The sequence below is a fragment of the Rhinolophus sinicus genome, chromosome 1 (assembly GCF_057876585.1).
Source record: "Rhinolophus sinicus isolate RSI-liver-muscle chromosome 1, RSI-T2T, whole genome shotgun sequence".
In the NCBI taxonomy this organism is placed as follows: domain Eukaryota; kingdom Metazoa; phylum Chordata; class Mammalia; order Chiroptera; family Rhinolophidae; genus Rhinolophus; species Rhinolophus sinicus.
Window position 1 is genome coordinate 145,190,590 of NC_142501.1, and position 22,615 is coordinate 145,213,204.

Here is a 22,615-nt window from a genome sequence, read left to right on the forward strand (position 1 = left end):
AAGCCTTGAAAAATCTTCCTTCAGTATATATTTTATCTCCCCAGTGCCATGCCTTTCAAACTTTAATGTGTATATGAATAAGGCAGGGATCTTGTTAAAATGCAGTCAAACTCAGAAGATCAAGAGTACAACCCACGATTCTGCATTTCTAACAAGCCCGGGGAACGCCCACACTTTGAGTAGGAAGGCCATAGGATGCGTAATAAATATATGTTTTTAAACTCAGAGACTCACCTCTAGTGAAATAGATTTTGTAACAAGTATTGCATTCTAAAGGTCTGTGAGGCTACTCCTATATAGTTGTTTGTAGGACTTAAAAATGCTCTCCAGATGGGCAAAAGGGAAAGTCAGATGGTTTGTGATGCCGTGTGGCGAGAATTTGGATCTTTTTTATTCTTGTAATTTGGTATCACTGATATATTTAGCACGAAAGATTCTAAAGTATGTTTTTTACCTCACTGATGATAATAGTTGCTAATATTATTTCCTTCGTTGGTACTTAACGTGCTTAGTGTTTCACATTTTACCTAAAATAATAAAAATGTTAACCAAATGGGTAGCAAAGAACAGTAATTTAATTTCCAGGTTGTAGACACAAGTGAATTCTCTTTTATTGCACTTAGTTATAAGGAAAACAAACGATAAACAAGTTACACATACTTCTAAAAGATGCTTAAGTTTGGATTTAAAAAGCAGGACTACAGCATGTATATTAAAAATACAATTTATTGTCAACGCGGCACAAAAGAACACAAATTGCAAAATGATATCTCACGCCTTTTCTTCTTAAATTTAAAAGTTAGGGGAATGTCCAGGGTGTCTTTAAATATGATGTATTATTCAAAAAAGTGAACAAGTTTCAGGCCAGCCTGTATAATATGATGTCCACCGTACACATACACACAGATGAAAGACACAAAGATATATACTGAGATTATCAATAGTTATACATGGGCACGATGGATGGCATGTTTCTCCTACTGTTTTAAAAAAACCAGAAAATGACCTAGCAGTTCCTAGTGAACATGAAATATCTTACGACTCAAGCTCATTCTGTTTTATTGAAAAAGTTGAGTTCCACCTCTTCTGCTTGCCTCGTGGTGGAAGAGTTAGTAAAATGGAAAAAATCAGGAAGGATACATAGAAGGAAGCAGTATGGTCATGCATTGCTTTTCTGGAAAAGTTATAATTAGTTCAAACTATAAATATAAAAATTATATCACAATATCAGTACCCCTCTTTCTCTTCATACCTCATTTCTTTCCAGAAATTTGAAAGTCGAGTTATAGTCAGAAATTGTCATGGGTGCCTAGAGCCTGCATTCAAAATTCTGAATCTGCAATTTCATAAGATGTCTGGATAAGAAGCTTAATAACATTCTACTCCACAGCCTCCATTGTCCCTCAAGATTCAAATGGGACAATCACAACAAGATCTTGAAGCTTCCGGGGTGAGATTCTTCCAGAAAGAAACTCAGCAACCCTTTTAACAGACAATCAAAAGCATGTGACTCCTCTCTCTGCTGGCCCACTTCCTGGTTGCTCACTGGAGGCCCCACAGATAGCCCCAGAGACAGGGGAAAAAACTCCTTGGAGTCAGACACACCAGACACATACTGCTCCAAATTCTGAGCCTGAAACTCACTGCCAGTTTTATGCTTCTTTTTTTCTCCTAGATTCTAACACCGAGAGCACTGCTCACGTGCCTTGGCTGTTGAACAACTTATCCTAACTCCTTCAGCACCTCCACTAAAGGACAGCTCTGCACAGGCTCAGGTCTATGGTAGGTTGAACAGAGCTTTTGTGAGTGGACAAAATTCTTAGAGCTGCACAGGAAAGTAAGGATATGTGATATTGCACGATATCAGCTTTCTGCCTGTCCATCAACAGGGGCAGGTGTCTGTCAGGGATGCTGTGCTATAACGTCGGAACTCAGATGTATGGGAACTTAGCAAAGCCATAGGTTTCCCTTTATATGAGCTCTTCTGAGACCAGTGAGGAATATTATAACAACAACAGCATTTATTCAGCACCTGCTGCCTGCTATGTTCTAAGAAGTTTACACAAATTAATGTAATTACGTAACTACTCTGCAAGGCAGCTATATAAAATATTGTCATAAAATATTTTAACATAAAATAATGTTATATTCATTGTATAGGTGACAAATCTGAAGGACAAAGAACTTAATAATTTAGTACATGCAAAGCACCTAGAATCGTGCCAGGCACTTAGTAGATTCAATAAATGTTAGTTATTTTTAATCACACAATAGTAAGTGGCAGGGCTGGGATTGAAATAAAAGCATCCAACATGCTTAACCACTTAATTTCTACTGCCTCATCTATGTAAACTGAACTCCAGAAATCATCTTAAGTATCATATAGTTATTCCATATACTGTGTTTCCCTGAAAGTAAGACCTGGCCGGACAATCAGCTCTAATGTGTCTTTTGGAGCAAAAATTAATATAAGATCCAGTCTTATTTTACTATAATATAAGACCGGGTCTATAATATAATATAATATATAATATAATACCAGGTCTTATATAAAACCGGGTATAATATAATATAATACCAGGTCTTATATTAATTTTTGCTCCAAAAGATGCATTAGAGCTGATTGTCTGGCTAGGTCTTATTTTCAGGGAAATAGGGTATATCTGGAAACAAGATTTTCTAATACAGAGAGCTGACCATGTTACCCCTTTGCTTAATAACCTATTTTGACTCACTATCACCTGCAGGACGAGGCCAACTCTCCTGAGCATGGCATTTGCGGCCTCTCACCATCTCATCCCCGTCACTATTACCCAAACATCCCATGCACCAGCCCACTGTTCCCCTCACCATGGCAGTATTCACAGCTTATTCAAATCTCTCTCTCTCTCTCTCTCTCTCTCTCTCTCTCCCCCTCCCTGTCTCTGTCTCCTTTTCTTTTTGAAATGCCCTTTTCTAATTTCCCTTCAATAAAACTTGCCCTGAAACCCCTTCTTCACTCCCAATCCCATCCTAATGAACTGTTGGCTCTTCCACAGGAAGTTTCTCACATCTCCCTTACAGCATGAACTATAGCATATTAAAGTCTCATGGTTTATATGCCAACCTCTCCTACTGGATTTTCACTCCTTAAAAGGGAGAACACAAGTGACAATTATTTGTAAAGCATTCATAAAACAATTATTATTATGCACCAGGCACTATGTCCATTATAGTTCATCAGCTGTAACTTCTGGAAATTAATATGATTGGTCCTACAGCTAGGAAATTTCTTCTTCTCCATTATATTATGCCTTAGTTGGGGCTCAGAAGCAAACCCTGAGACAGGGATTCAAGTGCAAGAAGTTTATTTGTGAGGTGCAGGGAACACTGGTAGGGGATGAGGAGGTCGGCCCGGGAAAGGAAGGAAGCAGGAAAGGGTGTGTGTTATGAAGCAAACTAACACTGTGGGCAACTGGAGCTTAGCAATGCCAGGCATTTGGAGAAACAGTGTACACAGCTCAGAACTATCCACCCTAGAGGAAAGGTTGTTGGGTACTTGTACACCAGGTCTCTTCAGTTCTTGGTTGAGGGTACTAAGGGATATTAATTCCCCATTCCTTCCTTCTAGCCTGCCCTTGTATTTGGGCAGAGAACGTGGCTCTGGGAAAGCCTTCAGGCAAATAGGTGCAGATACTGGCAGCTGGAAGTGGGCTTGAGTGCGCTGAACTGGTATCTGGGGGAGGCACTGACAGCACCTGCTACGATGCCACTCTGAAATTCCCCAGGGTTACGTGAGGTAGAATTTCGGGAGGTTTCCAGTCAGGCTCACTTGACAGTAGAACTTCTTAACTCCTAGAATGCAACACAAATTCCCTGTCTTTGGAACTAAAGAATATAGGTGGTTAGAAGCCTGAAAGTAATATGAAATGGAACCAGTGGATAACATCTAAAATAAGTTGGTACTGGTATTATGTTTGCATTGTAGATGAGGTTATAACTTGAAGGAATAATCGGTGAATATCCAGTATGAACCAAGAAATTAAAAAAAAAAAAAGTTTTGGTCAAAACAAATGAGCACAAACAGCAAATGAAGAGCGTGGCCTTTAGTCATGGATATAAGGCAAATAAACATAAGGACATTTAAAGATCAAGTTAATAAGGGAGTCAGCAGATATGATCTGGGAGAGAACACCCCAAAGGAAGAAAAGGTATTAAGATCTTGAACAGCCATCTGACCCAATTGTGCTGTGGTCTAAAGATCTCTTCTGGGTTCTCATAAGGGGGTTTTATAGAGAACAAACCAATATAGGTGCAAAATATAAATGGCTGGAATCTATGATAATGGCATATCAGGAATAACAGTGCTGTGCTATGTCTTTAATTTCCCCCAGCAGTGTTTTTATAGCTATTTTAGTAAGGCAAATACAAGTTTTAAAAATAACTCCTTGCATGGAGCTGATTGAATCCCCTCAGAAGAAGCCATATTTACGCAGGCAGCACAGTGTAAGTAGAGAAAGTGGACAAGAAACAGACTCGATTGAAAAAAAAAAATCAACACATACGTAAAAGATGGACAAATTAAAAATAAAAAGGATTCTTGCCCTAAAACAGGAAGAGAGAATTTATTTGTATATTAATATCTCTTAATATAGAAAGTTGCAATATGAGAGCGTGGTCTACATGAATGCGTGGAAATGGGGATCAGAACAACTAAAGTTGGCGGTGTCTATCCATCTAATATTGCCCAGGGGAGAAAATACTGACCCTGAGGAAAATCCACATGATTCCTAAAGGACAGGACCCTGCTCTGAGTTGTAACTCCCTGTTATGACTCCGTTAGCTCCCTGACATACCTGGCCCTCTATCAACCTCCCTTTGCTCCAACTTTGTGCTTATGGAGCAACCAATGATTTATGTCCACATGGGCTTTAAAATATCTGGAAACCGGAAGAGCTTCCTGGAAGGCAGATGTGAACATGTTACTGTAAATGAACATCCCCATCAGAAATGGCTAATTTTGTAAAGTCTTGTTTAAGTCAGATCACTAGGGTCAGATGACCTTTTTGGTAGGCTAAGAAAGTGGAATGCCTGGGTCACAAAGCTGAGAACCAGATTAGGGAGTCAGGTGATTTCACCAAGCTAAAGCCAATCTATGAGAGCTCGCCTGGAAAACCTGCCAAACAACCCCAGCAGAGGGCCCCTGCACCTTCAAACTGGACAATATCACTCACATTAGTAGTTAATGTGGAAAAACATGTAAAAAAAGAAAATTCTCTCAAAACGCACAAAGAAGGCCAGTTCCATATGAGGAGTCCAGACTTCAAGGCCAGCATCAAATCTTACCCCTACTCTGAAGACTTTGCTTTTCTCCAATGGCTTTTTCCCCCACAGCATGTGTTAGTGGCTTCTTATAGCAATTATATCTGGCAGCCCCACCATATTATCAACTCTGCAGAGCAAGAACTGGACCCACTCTTCTCTAGAGCCCCTAACACTCTGCCCTGTGCAAAGTAGGTGCTCAGTGAAGGTTTGTTAGAAGAGTATGATATACACGCCTCTCCCTAAGAAACTTCCTGCAAATAGACTAAAAAAGATTTCTTGGACTTTTAGTACCACAAACTAGAAAACAGCCACTATTTGGCATCCGAGCTGGAATCTGGACCTGATACTCCTGTAGAAGGGATCAGTACCCCATACTAGATCATTCTGATGTTCGTTTCAAAAAGACATAAGATGACTAAAAGGATAAAGAGCTGTGTCATGACAAGGGTCTTTCTACTAGAAGCAATATTTTTGGGTGCATAGCAGTTCCAATATTGTGAACATTGTCCACGTCAGGGCCTGGTGAAGGCTCCCCAAGGGCAAAGACAGGTCATTCATGTTCTTTGCATGGCAATGCCAACCCAAGTCTTACTGCATAGTGGATGCTTCCCGGTGGACTATATACACGAATGCTATGCCACACTAAGAAGGGCCATGGTGAATGGGCGTGATATAAATAATTGTTTTATCATTTTTATTGGTGTAAAATATTATAAAATGTTATTTTCTATTATGGAGTCTTTATATTCAAGTTTATGCGTATAATGTAATTTCTTGAATTTCTAATTGTTTTATTTGATGATTTTTATTCAAGACTCAAAATTTCTTCTTCAGTCTTGTTCTTTGCCAAAATGACCAAAATGTAAATGAAGAGCAACATGTAACAGCAACTTCAAAATTGGCAGCCACAAGACAAATGTTTTTAATTAACTGGAAGACACAGAGATTAGGGAAAGATGTTTTATGTGTGTGCCATAAGCCGTTTAATTCATTAAGAGCTTAGTATGGTATTTCTAGATGGCTACTTCTGCCTGTTCTGCTTTATTTAAATTGTCCAGGTAAAGGACAGTGAGAAATATGTGAGGGAGAATGAAGGGGGGCAAGTCTAGAGAGATGGGCGCAGTGAGATTGTACAGGGGTTTTGTTTACTGTGCTAAGATGTCCAGGCTTTATTCACAGGGTGATGATAAGCCATCAAGAGTTTCAAGTGGGTAGATGCCATGGGAGGGTCTATGTTTTAGGAAGAGCACTCTAATGTAATGCGGGAGGCTGGCTGGGGAAAGAGCGAACCAGAAGATAGGGGTTATGAAGATAGGTGCACATTCAGGACTGACTCAGGCGGTGGGCGTGGGGAAGAGGAGGTGGATGTGAGAGAGATTTCAACAGAACCTGCTGGCCTTACGATTCAGAGACACTATGGCAACGTTATAGAAGAGAAAGAGAATGGCCTGCAAGAGTGTGTGCAGTATTGGTCCATCCCTGTATTCAAATTCAGTTTCTTACTTATTCCTTATTTCTTAAGCACAGCACCTAAGAAACTGCAGATGACGAATTATATTCTACTTGCCTATGTGTTGTGACTATTCCTTATCTTAAACTTGTTCAGAATTTGAGATGAAAGTAATTGGTGGGTACAATTTAACTTGGCCCCATTTATGAAGGAAGGAAGGAAAGAAGAAAGGAGGAGGAAAACTTACTAAGTACATTAAAATTATAAACTGGATTGCAAAAAAAAAAAAAAAAGTCTCCTGAAGATAGCAGTTTTGAGTCTTTAAAAAGCACCAAAGTCCACAGAAATGTGACACAGCTGGTTTCCCCTCCACGCAAGGAGCCACATCACTATGCCCCATCCTCTGCACCTCACCTAAACATCTTCAGCAGTTGCCAAAGAGCCAGTGAGAATAATTGTAGAGATATTAGGAAAACTATAGTGTTGGGAGAGGAAAAAAATGAGGAGCAGCGAAAGCAGCGACAGGGTGAAGAATGGCCAACAAGACAGTCTACGAAATCTTAAACTCTTTCTCCCCCACTACCTGGATCTTTACTATCACTACTGATAGCAATTATTAATACAATAATAATAGATGCTTGTATCACAGCACTTCAATATTGCATTTGAGTAAAATAAATATTTAGTGTATCTATGAGTAATACCAGTTAAATTTTATCTTTGAAACAGTTGAAAAATTAACTGTAATTATACTATCTTAATCAAAACAAGCATTTGAACAGTTATTTAGTTTGGTATTTCCAACTCTTTTAGGTAGGTCAGATACAATTATCCCTAAATTGTTAAAAAGTTCCTTGAATCACATAAAACACTTGGCAAACATAAAGTACTATTGCTAACACTTTGACACATCACCATCGTCAATGTGTATGATTTACTTGTGCATTTGTTACGTGACAGGCACCATGGACATACTTTTCAGAGACTATGTCAAATGTGTAGCATATAACCTTGCTGTGACATTAGCTATAATAGAGTAGAATTGAATACAGAGCAGATCTGATTTTGAGCCTCTCTAAGAAATGGCATTTTACTAATGGGAGCTTCCATATAATTTTAATATGGCATTAAGAATAGCATAATAAGAGAATAACATTGAGAATAATAATATGGCAGCATCCCAGCACACTGCCTTCTTTTTCTAGAATGGAATCCAGGACAAACATCACTTCCTCGTAGTTAGCTAATTGGTTAAGGACATGAGTTAACTATTCCAGACCCCTGGGTACCAATAAGTGCCAATTTTGGCTGTAATGAAGATTGTGCAGAAACAGACCTAAAGACATTTAATGGGATAAAAGTAAAGTCATATTGCTAGGGACAAGGAATTTTAGAAAATGAACACTGGTTATCCTCTCATTATTTTGGAAAGTCCAAGAAATAGCACTGTGTTCTGAACCAATTCAGAAATAAGACAATGACACGACGCAGTTGGGTACAGAACTATCTATCACGTTATTACTAATAAAGTTAATAATGATGAAACCAGCTTAAATATGCAGGCAAATGCACCTTCCAATACAGGACCCCACTGGACTACTAGAGGCCTCCCTGGGGGCTCAGACCCCTTGCAAACTTGACAGCAGGGAGAACAGGTCAGAGCACATGCCTTCTGTGTGCCGGCTTGCTCCCAAAGAGAGAGAAAGGCATTGAGTCATGGATGTCCATTTTCTCCTTTCAAACTCACCCATCAGATTAAATCACTCCTCCTCTGAGAAGACTGAGTGAGAGGAATGAAGAGAGCCCAAGACTGGTTCGGGAATGGGTTTCCCAGCACACAGAAGGAAACATCAGGAATGGGGAAAGAAGTTTCCCCCTCTGTAAATCACAGACGTCCCGACAGAATACGTGACCTTTCTAGGATTATGTAGGAAGTTGGTGGCAATGTCAGGGATGATACGCCCTGTGTTTTTATTTGTGTTAAAAAAAAATCCAATGGAGCAAAAACAGAATGAGAGAGACCTTCTGATTTATTAGCATGGAATCGGAAAAAGTTGGGGGTTGGATTGTTTAGTAGACTACAAACTTAGTATGAAACATTTGGTGATGTGTGTGCTCTAGTAGTGTCCAGATCACACAAAACAACATATTTATTCTGCAAAACTTTCTGGAGGAGTGTACTCAACTCTATGAGCCACATTTCTTAAGGAAGATAGATAATACATAAAGTACAGGGCGTATGGTGAGGATAGTAAGAAGCTGAAACAGAACTGAAGTTTGGAAAGTCCTCACTGAGAAGGAGGAGACTTATTTCTGTGGAACTCCCAAAGAAAGACAGAACCAAGACCAGTGAGAAAGTCCTATGGAGGCAGTTTTACATCAATAGAAGGAAGAATTTACACACACACACACACACACACACACACACACACACACACACACAAACCCCTAGCACTGAGTGGGATGCAAATTTGATGCCAACCCTTGTAGAAACTACTGGATGGTTTTCCAGCATTCTTAGGGTAAATTCCAAGTTCCTGAGTGAGTTCACACAGCCCTTTGTGGGCTGGCCCTTTCATTGGTACCCAGCCCCAGCTTGCTCCCAATTCCCCCTTACTCAGCTGGCTGCAGCTACACCGACCTTTTTTCAGCCCCTGGTGTACAACAGGCTCCTTCCCACCTCCCGGTCTTGAATGTGCAGGTCCTTCTGCCTGGGTGGTCTTCCTTCATTTCTATCCCAAACCAACCCCTGCTCATTCTTCTGATCTGTTTTCCCATTTTCATGGAATCCTTCTTGACCTCCTGAAAGAGGCCATTTTGCCCTCTGTGCACTTGTGTCCTGCCTTCACTTTTCTTTTTTGACCCTGTAAGTCATGTTTGTCTTCTCTACTGATCTGTGCATTCCATTAGGACAGGGAATGTATTTTTACTCGAAATATCCCAGAGCCTTCACATAGTAAAAACTCAACATATATCTACTGATGAAAGGAGAGGAGGGGAGGAGGAAAGAAAGGGGGAAGGAAGAGATTCTCTGAAACTGGAAAGGTTCAAACAGAAGCTCTGGAGGACCATCTTTCAGGAAAATGATTGAAAATATTCCTGCATGGGGTGGAAAGACTAAACCAGATAAAGCTATTCAGCAACTATTTGCTAAGCACATACCATGTTCCAGGGGCTAGGTCCTGATGACACAGTACTGAATCAGTCCCTGCACTGATGTAGAAGGTACCTTTCACTTATAAGAGCTAGTGATTACACGGAGCAAATCCATTTAGTTCTGCAAGATAGAAAAAAACAATAAAAATGAAAACATATGGCACTCTGGACCGAGTTTCCATCCCAAACTGCAGTCATATCTAATTTCACGAAATACATATTATTGACTTTGAATATTAGAATCACTTATTTTTGGTTGAGCCATAGCTATAATAAACAGAATGGGAGAGAGAGAAGTTAATATCTTGTGGAAAGCAACAGTGAGAGCTAAAATAAGGAACCATTCCAGTGATTCAACTCATCATTTCTTACTAATCACTGAGCACACAATTAAAAAAATCCCAATTGAGTTTGTTTTCATTAAGTCCTTCCACAGAGTTCAAATATTTAAGGACACACATGAGAAAAATTTGAATTCCCTTTTTCCAAGATGTTGCCAGCAGCAAAAAACCTCCACTTAGAATTCACTACTTTTAAAACTTGAACTTTTGCCTTCTACAACCATGTACTTCTGATGAAAGAATGAAGTCAGATATGCAGCTCCTTCCATCAGGAGAGGCAGCCAGAATGGATCACGAAGGAACAGACCAGAGCAGATTCTGGGCTTTAAGAGGACAAAATGAACCCTTTGCCAATATTTCTCTGAGTAACTTCTTATTTTATTCTTTACGCGCTGGCCCATTCAGAGTTGCTTGGGAGACTCATCTATCAGATTAAACACTGCTCTCATTTACCCTGGAACATGCTGCCCAGAGATGGCCACGTAAGCAGCAGCTTGAAGGCAAATTAGTGCCACAGTTCATGGCCTCTGCCCTTGGGACATTCATCAGTCACTGCTTTCTCTGTCCACATTGTCTTACCACCCAGAGCACATACTCTTGTCCCCTTCTTGGGCACCTGCAAGAGGTTTTTGCCTGGAAAGTGTTTTATGGTATTTTAAGATAAGGAATATCAGATCAGACTAGTCCACAAAAGCAGAAATGGTAAGAATAGGAAGAGAGACTGAAGATACAATATGGGGGAGAAGATAATTAAATGGATCAAGATTTTGGAGGAGGTAGGAGGGGTGTAACAAATGCCGGTTAATCTGAAAGGTCATTTTAAGAATGCATTCCAGCGGTCCACTAAGAAAGCTCAGAGTTCTCTAACTTAGAAATTATTCAACTTTACAACTCCTCTATTGTTTACATTTGTTTCTTCTTATCAAAGTAATATAGTAAAATAATAACTCAAAAAAATTTTGCTGTTCAGCTCTCAGAATACAGCCATTCATAGTACAAATTTAAACTATACTGGCTTCATTGCATTGAAAATGTTTGGGTTCCCATTAATTAAGGCTTAAGTTGATTAGTAGACTTAAGAATCACATTCATAAATGTAGTTTTATGAACGCCTATGTAATAGAATAAGCATGATAGAAACATTTACCATTCAGTAATAGTCAATTGGTAAATACCTGAACACAATTTGTGGCAAGGTTCAATACTAAAAAATGTGGAAAAGTGGCTGTCAAATTAAAGGATGCCAACTTCTGTGACCATCAGAATCTTAAGATTCACGATCTCATTCAACTATTTTTTTTCAAACCAATTAAATGACCTAACTGAGGAAATGTGACATTTACTAGGTACTGAAGAGTGGTTAAGTTGGTATGTGTGTTTTTGTACTTTTATTTTTAACTTTGTATTACAGAAAATTTCAAACATATACAAAAAAGAGATAATAAAACTTTATGCACCTATCATTCAGCTTCAACAATCTTGTTTCATCTACACCCCTATTTATTCCCCTGAAAATTATTTTGAAGTGAAGCTCAAATATCATTTTATTTCATCCTGTATCTATGTATTACCATTTTTACTATTATTACACATGCTTCCCTCCTGGGATTAAATCATTTATCAGTCCTCAGAGACATATATGAGGTCTGACAAGTTTGCAAAGTCATCCTAGAAAAAGTGCTACGTCCCTCATTGCTGAATATCACTATGGTCATCTTCGAAGTACTCCCCTTGGGAAGCTATGCACCGACGCCAGCGCCTAGTCCACCCTTCAAAGCAATTTTGGAACTCTTTCTGGAATGGTCATCAGAGCTGTTGTATTAACCTTGATGTCCTGAATGTCATTAAAATGTCTTCCTTTCAATATTTCCTTTATCTTCGGATAAAGAAAGAAGTCACTGGGGGCCAGATCAGGTGAGTAGGGAGGATGTTACAATACAATTATTTGTTTACTGGCTCAAAACTCCCTCACAGACAGTGCCGTGTGAGTTGGTGCATTGTCGTGATGCAAGAGCCATGAATTGTTGGCGAAAAGTTCAGGTCATCTAATCTCTTCACGCAGCCTTTTCAGAACTTTCAAATAGTAAACTTGGTTAACTATTTGTCCAGTTGGTACAAATTCATAATGAATAATCCCTCTGATATAAAAAAAGGTTAGCAACATCGATTTGACTCAATTTGGACTGATGGAACTTTTTTGGTTGTGGAGAATTGGCTGATTTCCATTGTGCACTTTGACACTCTGTTTCAGGGTCGTATTGGTACACCCATGCTTCATCACGTGATAACACGGCCCAAAACGTAGTCTTGCCTCTCCAAAAGGTCTTGGCAAACTTCGACTCTCCTTCACTTTTGTTCATTAGTGAGCTCCTTCTGGACCATTTTTGTACACTTTTCTCATGCCAAGATTTTCAGTTAAGATTTTCCTAACTGTTTCTATACCAACGTCTACATGGTCTGCTATGCTTCTCACAGTCAGCTGATGATTTTGATGCACAATTCGATGAAATTTTGCAATGTTTTCATCAATTTGGCTTGTAACTGGCCACCCAGACCTCTCTTCATCAGTGATGTGTTCTCTCCCCTCAGAAAAACGTTTAATCCATTTGTACATTGCCATTTTCTTCATGGTATTATCCCCATAAACTTGGACTAGCATGTCCCTGATTTCACTTCCACTCTTGCCAAGTTTAACAAGAAATTTAATATTTATTCGTTGCTCTAATTCAAGTTCAGACATTCTCGCGACAGCTCACAAAAACATGCAACAGTAATGCATGCCACTCAGCAGGACACCACCACACATTGATACAAACACAGCTGTGAGACACTGATGTACAGAGGTTATAAAACTTTACCGAGCTGTTTGTACAGTGCTGCCTACGTAAGTGCATGGTGGCAAGTTTGCAAATTTATTTGTCAGACCTCATATGTTGTAGTGAAGGTAAGTCAGCAACACTAAACCTAGTTAAACTATTGATTAACCTGACAGAAGAAGGAACATGTCCATTTCCAGGTGTAACTACCTCTTACCTTAGTGTCTGCTGTTCTTTTACACATTTCTGGCATTCAATTAAAAAAATTATGAGACACAAAAAGCAAATAAAACCAAGTAATTGGCAACAGTGAAAGTAGCCCACAGAAGAACCAGAGATGTCTCAAATGTTAAAACTACCAGATAGAGACTTTACAGTAATTGTGATTAATGTGCTAAAGTCTCTAGTAGAAAAAGTAGACAGCTTGAATAAACAGATGAAGAATTTTAGCAAAGAACAGTCAAATAGAAATTCTAGAAAGAAAAAAGCACAGCATCAGAGTTGAAGAATGCTTTCAATGGGCTTATTAGGCAACTGGACATAGCAGAGGAAAGAATCAATGAATTTGAAGATAAATCAACAGAAATTATCCAAACTGAAACACAAAGTGAAAACAGAGTGGGGGAAGAAACAAACAACAAAAATAAAAACCCAGAATATTCAAGAGCTCTGAGGACAATATCAAATAGATGTAATTGGAGTACCAGGAAGAGAAGGAAGTGAGAAAGGGTCAACAGAAATATTTGAAGATGTGGCTGAGAATTTTTCAAAAATTAATATTAGACAACAAACAAATCCAAGAAGCTCAGTGAACCCAAGTGGAAAATATAGAAAAAGAAATAACATCTGACTATATTATAGTCAAATTGCTGAAAACCAAATATGAAGGAAAAAATTGTGAAGACAGGCAGAAATAAAAAAAAACGCACATGCAGAGAACAAAGACATGGATAACAAAAATCATGTCAGAAATCATGAAATGACGCTAAAGTACTTAAAGAAATAAACAAAAAAACAACCCAAAATTCCAGAATTCTATACCAGTGAAAACATATTTCATAATGAAACTAAGAAGTGGGACTTCTGGAATGATGGAGTTAGGAGCTCAACTGACTCTCCCGCAAAACAATTTAACTAACTGGTGAAAACTTATTTATTTAGTCTCTGGAAATTGTCTTAAGGGTATACAGCAAATGGAGAAACACTCATTCAAGAAAATCTACTAAATATCAGTAAAAATAGTATTTGAACCACAATCTATTCCACTATCCTTTGAGCTCTGCATTACAGGAACTCTATTTACATATAGCCAAAAAATGGGAGCTCCCCCTCTCCCTAGCTCCCAGTCTGGGAAGACATTTCATCCCAGGAGGAGCAGACTCCTGGTATTTCTCATCTATCTAAGCAGGCATGGCTAAGAGGATTGGGTCTCTTATCGCCCAGCCAATTCCCCACTCATAGGACAGAAGCTCTCTTCCAGGCACAGAAGGCCAAATATACTGTGGCCCCTATTACTCCACCCCAACTCACTCTGAGGGTAGAGGCTCCACTCCTGGAGGGGCAAGCTGAGAAGACCAGGAGATGCCAATACTTCCCCCCTCCCACCCCAGTGCATACTCATAGAGCAGCGGTGTCATTCCAGGGAAAGTGGGTCATCACACCCAAATATGGTGGAGTGTACAGGCGTTCTGCCTAGGAGGAACAGCAGGCCACACAGATGAGGAGCTTTGCATCTCAGCCTGAGGACAATGACTAAATTTGGAATTGAGAGTGAAGAACGCCATGCCTAAGGACACTGTTGAAAAACAATACACATTAGGTTGGTGCAAAAGTAATCGCAATTTTTGCAATTACTAACCTTTTACACTGCAATTACTTTTGCATTAACCGACCATAATAATAATCTCAAGATCCATCTGAAAGCAACAAAGGAATAAGACAAACAAAAAAGAAAACAAAAAACTCACAGACACTGACAATAGTTTAGTGGTTACCAGAGGGTAAGGGGGCTAATAGAAGAGGGTAAAGTGGGTCTAATATATGGTGATGGAAAGAAAACTGACTTTGGGTGGTGAACACACAATGTGATGTAGAGACGATGTATTACAAATTGTACACTTGAAACCTATGTAATTTTACTAACCATTGTCACTCCAATAAATTTAATTTAAAAAAAGAAAAACAATACAAGTCTTAGTGGGGAGCAATTAAGAGGTGGCTGGTAACTCCTTGATATAGCAAAATAGCAGAGCAACCAGAAATTTAATAGAATCAGGGAGAGAGGCAGCCAAGAAGAGGCGACCTGGGATCAGAGTCAATTCTGGGGGGTCGGGAAGGCTGTGCACAAACACTAGGCTGTCCCCACTCAGCAGGGATCAGAGCAGGACATTGGACAAACTTGAAAGCATTCCCACACCTGACAGACACCCAATAACCCAGGGCAGAGCCTCACTGCACAACCTCTGACCAAATGCTGACTACACAATGAGCTGCTCTGACTGAGGGGCAGCTCCTAGGATGCCAGGCTTACACATAACACCACAGTCACCCCTGGCAGTCCGGAATACTGTGCATGCCAAAGGCTGCATCCTCTGTAAGGGACAAATGCAATTAGAAATAAGAGGCTTAATTCTGTTTGTTAAAAATAAAGAATGAAATGACCTGTCTTTCCTTTTTCTCAGGTAGTTCACTTTAGAAAACTTATTGTAAGTACTTTCTCCTCTCCAAAATGTATATAAACCCTTTTGAACACTAGATGAGCCTTTTTCTTCTTCATAATCCAGGAATGTCATTCTCAAGGACCTGGGAGCCATGTCTTTGAAATGTAATCATCCAGGTAGATAGCACCACTCTCTCCCAGTTTTTTGTGGGAAGGTAGGAGCCTAAGTTTGGTGGGGTTTTGTTTCAAGTTGCAAAACTACCTCCTGTCACAGAGAGATGAGAGGTTTGTGTTTCTTCTGAATAAAGCCAACTTGCTAACTTGGACAGTTAGCCGAATTACCAGGTAATGTTGCATGAACCATGTGTGACAAAAGGTGCTATCAAGTCCTCTCATTTTACCAGTTATTGTTTGTCTTGAAAACATACACGCAATGTGCTGTATCTCCTTGGCTATATTAAAGGTGAGGATCTCTTTCTGTCTTTGCAGTCTCTTAATGGATTGTCTGTGATGCTCATCACATTCTGGCTAACATTTATTTAGTAATAAAACTGTTTTCTTTATTACCTCTGTGGAGAAGTTCTCTGGGTTGGAGAAGATTTTGTTTTTAATTACATTTCCCCAATACCTCTGAGAAGCAATCAGAGAAGGAACCTCCAAGCTGAAGCTCCTGGCTGAAAAGGTTCAACAACAACAAAGAAAGTCGACACCCTGAAACACACAACCACCTCCCAGCAATGCACACATTCAATGGTGAAAGTTAAAAGTCTAGTTGGCTAAGGAGGCTTATGCATAACCTTGACCAACTTTGTTCTTCTTTTTCACGACAGTTTTCCTGCTTCTGAGACTTCTGAATTTCTAAAGGAGATTTTGAACACGACCTAAGCAAAGCACCTCTTAAGAAATGGTCTTATAACCAACCGAACAGAGCATCAGCAAACGCCACAATCTGTATGGTAACTTTCAAAATACTTTTAAGTACTACTTGCTCTGTTTGTGAATGAGAAAGCATTTACTCTCCCAGGAAGCTTTTTCTTCACTGTCTATCCAAACCTTTTCCATTTGTTAAGATCTAGTTCACATTCTAATATGACCACTCCTGGTCACATTACTGCCCTTCCCTAAACCACCTACCATGTACATAAGACATCTGTTTTTATTCCCAAATTGTGGCAGCAAAGCTGTAAACTCCTTAAGAGTAGAGACAACATAACAATTTTTAAAAATAAAAATTCTGCCTGTTATTGCTTGACGGTTAAATCTACTTTTGTTGGACTGAATGCTACCCTTTACAGTTTTTATTCAAACCATGAGTTATATTTATATCTTAAATAAAACACAAAGCTATATTTTCTTAATTAGATGATCTAGCATAACTTTGGGCGCAGTAGTATGCAACTGACATCTTTGTTAAATTTAATTGGAAGATAAGGGGATGCAACTAACCTGTTTGACATTTTTCTCTGTGCCAGCCAATGATCTTGGTGCATAAATAATTTAATTTAATGGAATTTAGGGTGAGTCACATATAAACATTATTATACATTTATGATGTGCAAATACAATGTATTGTTTTTATCAACTTAAAAATGCTGGATAAACTAATTTAGCTACTCAAGAGCTCATTCCTCAGAATTTCATATTTCTGCTTTGACCCACCCCATCACCATGAAAATATCAAACTTAAAATATTTAGTACACTTTGTAACTTTCTAAGCATATTCTCTAATAATTTATGGCAACGACCATGTTTTTAAAAATATGCTTACAAAAATTATAACTGTTCTAAATATCTTTTCACTTTATGCATTTGAATTCTGCTGTGGAGTAATAATAATCTGCAGAGGCACATTTACCATGCAATAATGAATTGTAAGCTTTAGAGCCCCTCACTAGCAGAGGACCCTTCCAAGGTCCAGGAGGAGCTCCCACAACATACTCACATGAACTTACATTTCTGTAAATTTTGCAAAAGAAAGACATTTACATTACAATTGTTTAAAGTAGCTTTTTCTTTCCACAACTATTTTCTGTCCATCATATTTTCTGTCTTGTTTGGTGGCACTGGAGTGGCCAGAGGTAGTCTGAAGATACAGCTAAGGGGAAGGTGAGTTGGAAATACATTTAGCTTGGATTTAGGGGGATATACTAATGGAGTTATCAGTCACTTCTATCTATAATTAGGTTACTGCTAGCCTCCCAGAATATACTTTATTCCATGAATAGTTGAAATACCCACTCCGTGACTCATCTGGCTTCATAATATGAAGATGAAGTCATTGGCTATATTGTGTTATGAACGTGGAAAGAGAAAGAGCCAGAAGCTACTCTATGGAAAATTCTCACAATTATCAGACACATAAAATTGTAAGATTTGGCCTTGTCTCCTTGTCAAAATGGAATTTCTATTTCTATTCTGTAAAAAATAAGCTGTATATTGAAACATATACAAATACAAACACATCATATGTATTTTTATGGGACTCCTACAAAATAAAAATTTTCACAGTACCTATGAATGTAAAGTACAAATTTATAGCAACATCATAAACAGTGAGCATTTCTATAAGCAAACTTGCATATTTATGCATCTCAACACATTAGATCACATCTTGGCATATCTGACACATCTTGAAAGGTAGCAATTCCAGATGGAATGACTGCAAAATTCTTTTCCACAAAAGTTGATCCTTAGGGAGGGTCAAAGATGGCACAGTAGATAAAAGCTATGCTTCCTTCTCCAGTGACCACATTAAAATTACAAGTAAATTATAGAACAATCAACCCAGAGAACCACCTGAAGTCTAGCTGAAGAGAAGTTTCATAACTAAGGATATAAAGAAGAAGCCACGTAGAGACTTGTAAGAGGTGTGGAGATACGAAATGGGCCGGCCCCAAACCTGATGAACATAGATGCAAAAATCCTCAACCAAATATTAGCAAACCGAATTCAGTAATACATTAAAAAGATCACACACCATAATCAAATGGGATTTATTCCTGGAATGCAAGATTGGTTCAATACCCACAAATCAATTAATGTAATAACCACATAAACAAAATGAAAGACAAAAATCACGTGATCATATCAATAGATGCATAAAAAGCATTTGACAAAATTCAGCACCCATTTATGACAAAAACTCTCAGCAAAGTGGGAATAGAGGGAATGTATCTCAATAAAATAAAGGCCATATACAACAAACCCACAGCTAACATCATACTCAACAGAGAAAAGCTAAAAGTGTTCTTCTTAAGATCAAAAACAAGACAAGGATGCCCACTTTCATCATGCTTATTTAACATAACACTGGAAGTCCTACCCACAGCAATTAGACAAGAAAAAGAAATAAAAGGCATCCAAATTGAAAAGGAAGAAGTAAAACTGTCACTATTTGCAGATGACATGATACTTGTATATGGAGAGAACCCAAAAGATTCCACCATAAAATTATTAGAACTGTTCAATGAATTCAGTAAAATAGCAGGATATAAAATCAATATTCAGAAATTGGTTTCATTTTTATACACCAATAATGAAATGTTGGAAAGAGAAATTTTAAAAATAATCCCATTTATAATTGCATCAAAAAATACCTAGGAATAAATTTAACCAAGGAGCTAAAAGATCTGTATTCAGAAAACTATTAGACACTGAAGAAAGAAATTTAAGAAGATACAAATAGGGGTGGCTGGTTCGCTCAGTCGGTTAGAGCACAGTGCTCAAAACACCAAGGTCGCTGGTTCAATTCCCATTTGGGCCAGTGAGCTGCACCCTCCACAACTAGACTGAAAACAACAACTTGACTTGGAGCTGAGCTGGGACCTCCACAACTAGATTCAAAACAATGACTTGACTTGGAGCTGGTGGGTTCTGGAAAAACACACTATTTCTCAATATAAAATTAAAAAAAAAAAAAAAAAAAAAGAAGATACAAATAAATGGAAGCATATACCATACTCATGGATAGAAAGAATTAACATCGTTGAAATGTCCATACTACCCAAAGCAATCTACAGATTCAATGCAATCCCAATCAAAATACTAATGGCATTTTTCAAAGAACTGGAACAAATAATCTTAAAATTTATATGGAACCACAAAAGACCCCTGAATAGCCACAGCAATCTAGAGAAGAACACAAATGGAAGTATCATGCTACCTGATATCAAACTATACTAAAGGTTATAGGAATCAAAACAGCATGGTACTGGCACAAAAACAGACAAATAGGTCAATAGAACAGAATAGAGAGCCCAGAAATAAACCCACACCTACAAGGTCATTTAATCTATGACAAAGGAGGCAGAAATATACAGTGGGGTAGACAGTCTATTCAATAAATGGTGTTGGAGAACTGGACAGATACATGCAAAAAAGTGAAACTGAATGACCTACATATACCATATAGAAGAATATGCTCAAAATGAATTAAAGACTTAAATGTAAGACCCGAAATCATCAAAATTGTTAGAAGAAAACATAGGCAGTAAACTCTCAGACATTGCTCTTAATGATATATTTTTTTTTCTGATTTACCTCCTCAGGCAAAAGAAACAAAAGAAAAAATAAACAAATGGGACTACATCAAACTAAAAAGTTTTTGCACAGCAAAGGTAACCATCAACAAAACGAAAACACAGCCTACTGAATGGGAGAAGATGTGCACCAGTGATATGTCTGATATGGGGTTAATATCCAAAATTTGTAAAGAACTCATACAACTCAATATAAAAAAACAAACAAACAAGACAATTAAAACACGGGAAGAAGACCTCAACAGACGTTTCTCCAAAGTGGATATACACATGGCCAAGAGACATATTAAAAGATGCTCATCATCACTAATCATCAGAGAAATGCAAACTAAAACCACAATGAGATATCATCTCACACCTGTCAGGATGACTATCATAAATAAATCAACAAAGAACAAATGTTGCCGAGGATGGGGAGAAAAGGAACCCTCGTGCACTGTTGGTGGAACTGCAAATTGGTGCAGCCACTATAGAAAACAGTTTGAAGGTTTCTGAAAAAGTTGAAAATAGAACTACTGTATGATCTAGCAATCGACTGCAAAGTATTTATCTGAAGAAATCCAAAACACTACTTCAAAAAGATATATGCACCCTATGTTTACTGTAACACAATTTATAATACCCAAGTGCCCATCAGTAGAAGACTGAGTAATGTGATACATATATACAATGGAATATTACTCAGCCATAAGAAAGAATGAAATCTTGCCATTTGTGACAACCTGGATGAACCTAGAAGGTATTACGCTAAGTGGAATAAGTCAGACAGAGAAAGACAAATACTGTAAGATCTCACTTACATGTGGAATCTAAAAAACAAAATAAATGAACAAACAATACAGAAACAGACTCATAGCTGCAGAGAACAAACTGATGGCTGCCAGAGGAGAGGGTGGTTGGGGAGCTGGATGAAAAAGGTGAAGGGATTAAGAAATACAAATTGGTAGTTACAAAATAGTCACAGGGATATAAAGTACAGCATAGGGAATATAGTCAATAATGTGTAACAACTATATATAGTGCCAGGTGGATACTGGACTAATCAGGAGATCAATGCATAAATTATATAAATGTCTACCCACTATGCTGTGCACCTGAAACTAATACAAAATAATATTCAATGTCAACTGTATCTGAAAAAATATTTTTAAAAATAATAAAATATGATCCCTAAATTATATAAGCTTCAGGTCCCACAAAACCTGGTTTTGTCCCTAATAAGCAAATCTGCTTAGAATACCCTCATGCAGTGAATTATAATATCTTTGAGATTATGGTGACTTTAAATACCATGTAGTCTGGTGGGGGGTTTTCATATATTTTAAGTTTCAAATACTTTTTTGTCCCAAATAAAAGCTGATGTTATGAAATGCAGTCTAAAGTCTTAGTGGTTCATACTATGAGAAAAGTAAAGGACAATAAGCTAAATGAGAAACAAAAACAAAACAAATAAGAAAGGATAAGCTAAATCTAAAAACTTAATGTGAACTCTTAAAAAGATACATCCTTTCTTCTCTCTGTTAAGAGTAGCCCACTATTCAAAACACTGGGGTAGACAAGGATTTCCTAGGACAGAAAAGACATTAATCCTAAAAAAAAAAGGATCAAATTTAAAAACATCTGTTCATCAAAAGACATTGTTATTAAATCAAAAAGGTAGGCCACAGAAAAGATAAAGAACAAATCAATAATTTTTTAAATGAGCAAAAGACAGGATCAGTCACTTCACAAAAGGTGATATCCAAATAATTAATAAGCATGCTGAAAAGGTACTCAATATCTTCGGTCATTGGGAAAATGCAAATTACAACTTCAATGAGATACCACCACATAGCCATCAGAGTAGCCAGAATTAAAAGATTAATAATACCAAATGTTGGCAAGAATATGGAGCAACAGGAATTCTTACACATTGCTGGTAGGAGTATAAAACTATTCAACCACGTTGGAAAACTGCTTGGCAATTTCTTTGAAAGTTAAGCAAACGTCTGACTGCTCAATGACCCAGGAATTCAACTATCATATTTTGCCATATATAATGTGTACTTTTTGCCCAAATTTGTGAGGGAAAAATAAGGATGCATGCACATTATATATGGGTAGTACTAATTCCGTATCTGTATAAATGTTTTTAATTCTTTTATTTATGATTATGAGTTAAAAGTGTAACTTTAGAAACCAATAACAATATCCATATGCAAAATAATATCCTGGAATACAATAACTGGTTTTGTTGAACTTACAATGAACTTGAAACAAAAGCAATTTCAGCCAACGATTCAATGAAATGAAATGAAGAGGGAAACACTGTTATCCACAGAGTGACTGACTTGATAAAACAGGTGATGCC

The 22,615-nt window shown here is 38.0% G+C and overlaps 1 protein-coding gene across 2 annotated transcripts in view; it reads right to left on the minus strand.

The window, feature by feature from the left end:
• The window catches only part of NMU (neuromedin U), a 130,727-nt gene that overhangs the window by 50,095 nt on the left and 58,017 nt on the right, over positions 1–22,615 (minus strand). The gene's annotated exons all lie outside the window — the stretch shown is intronic.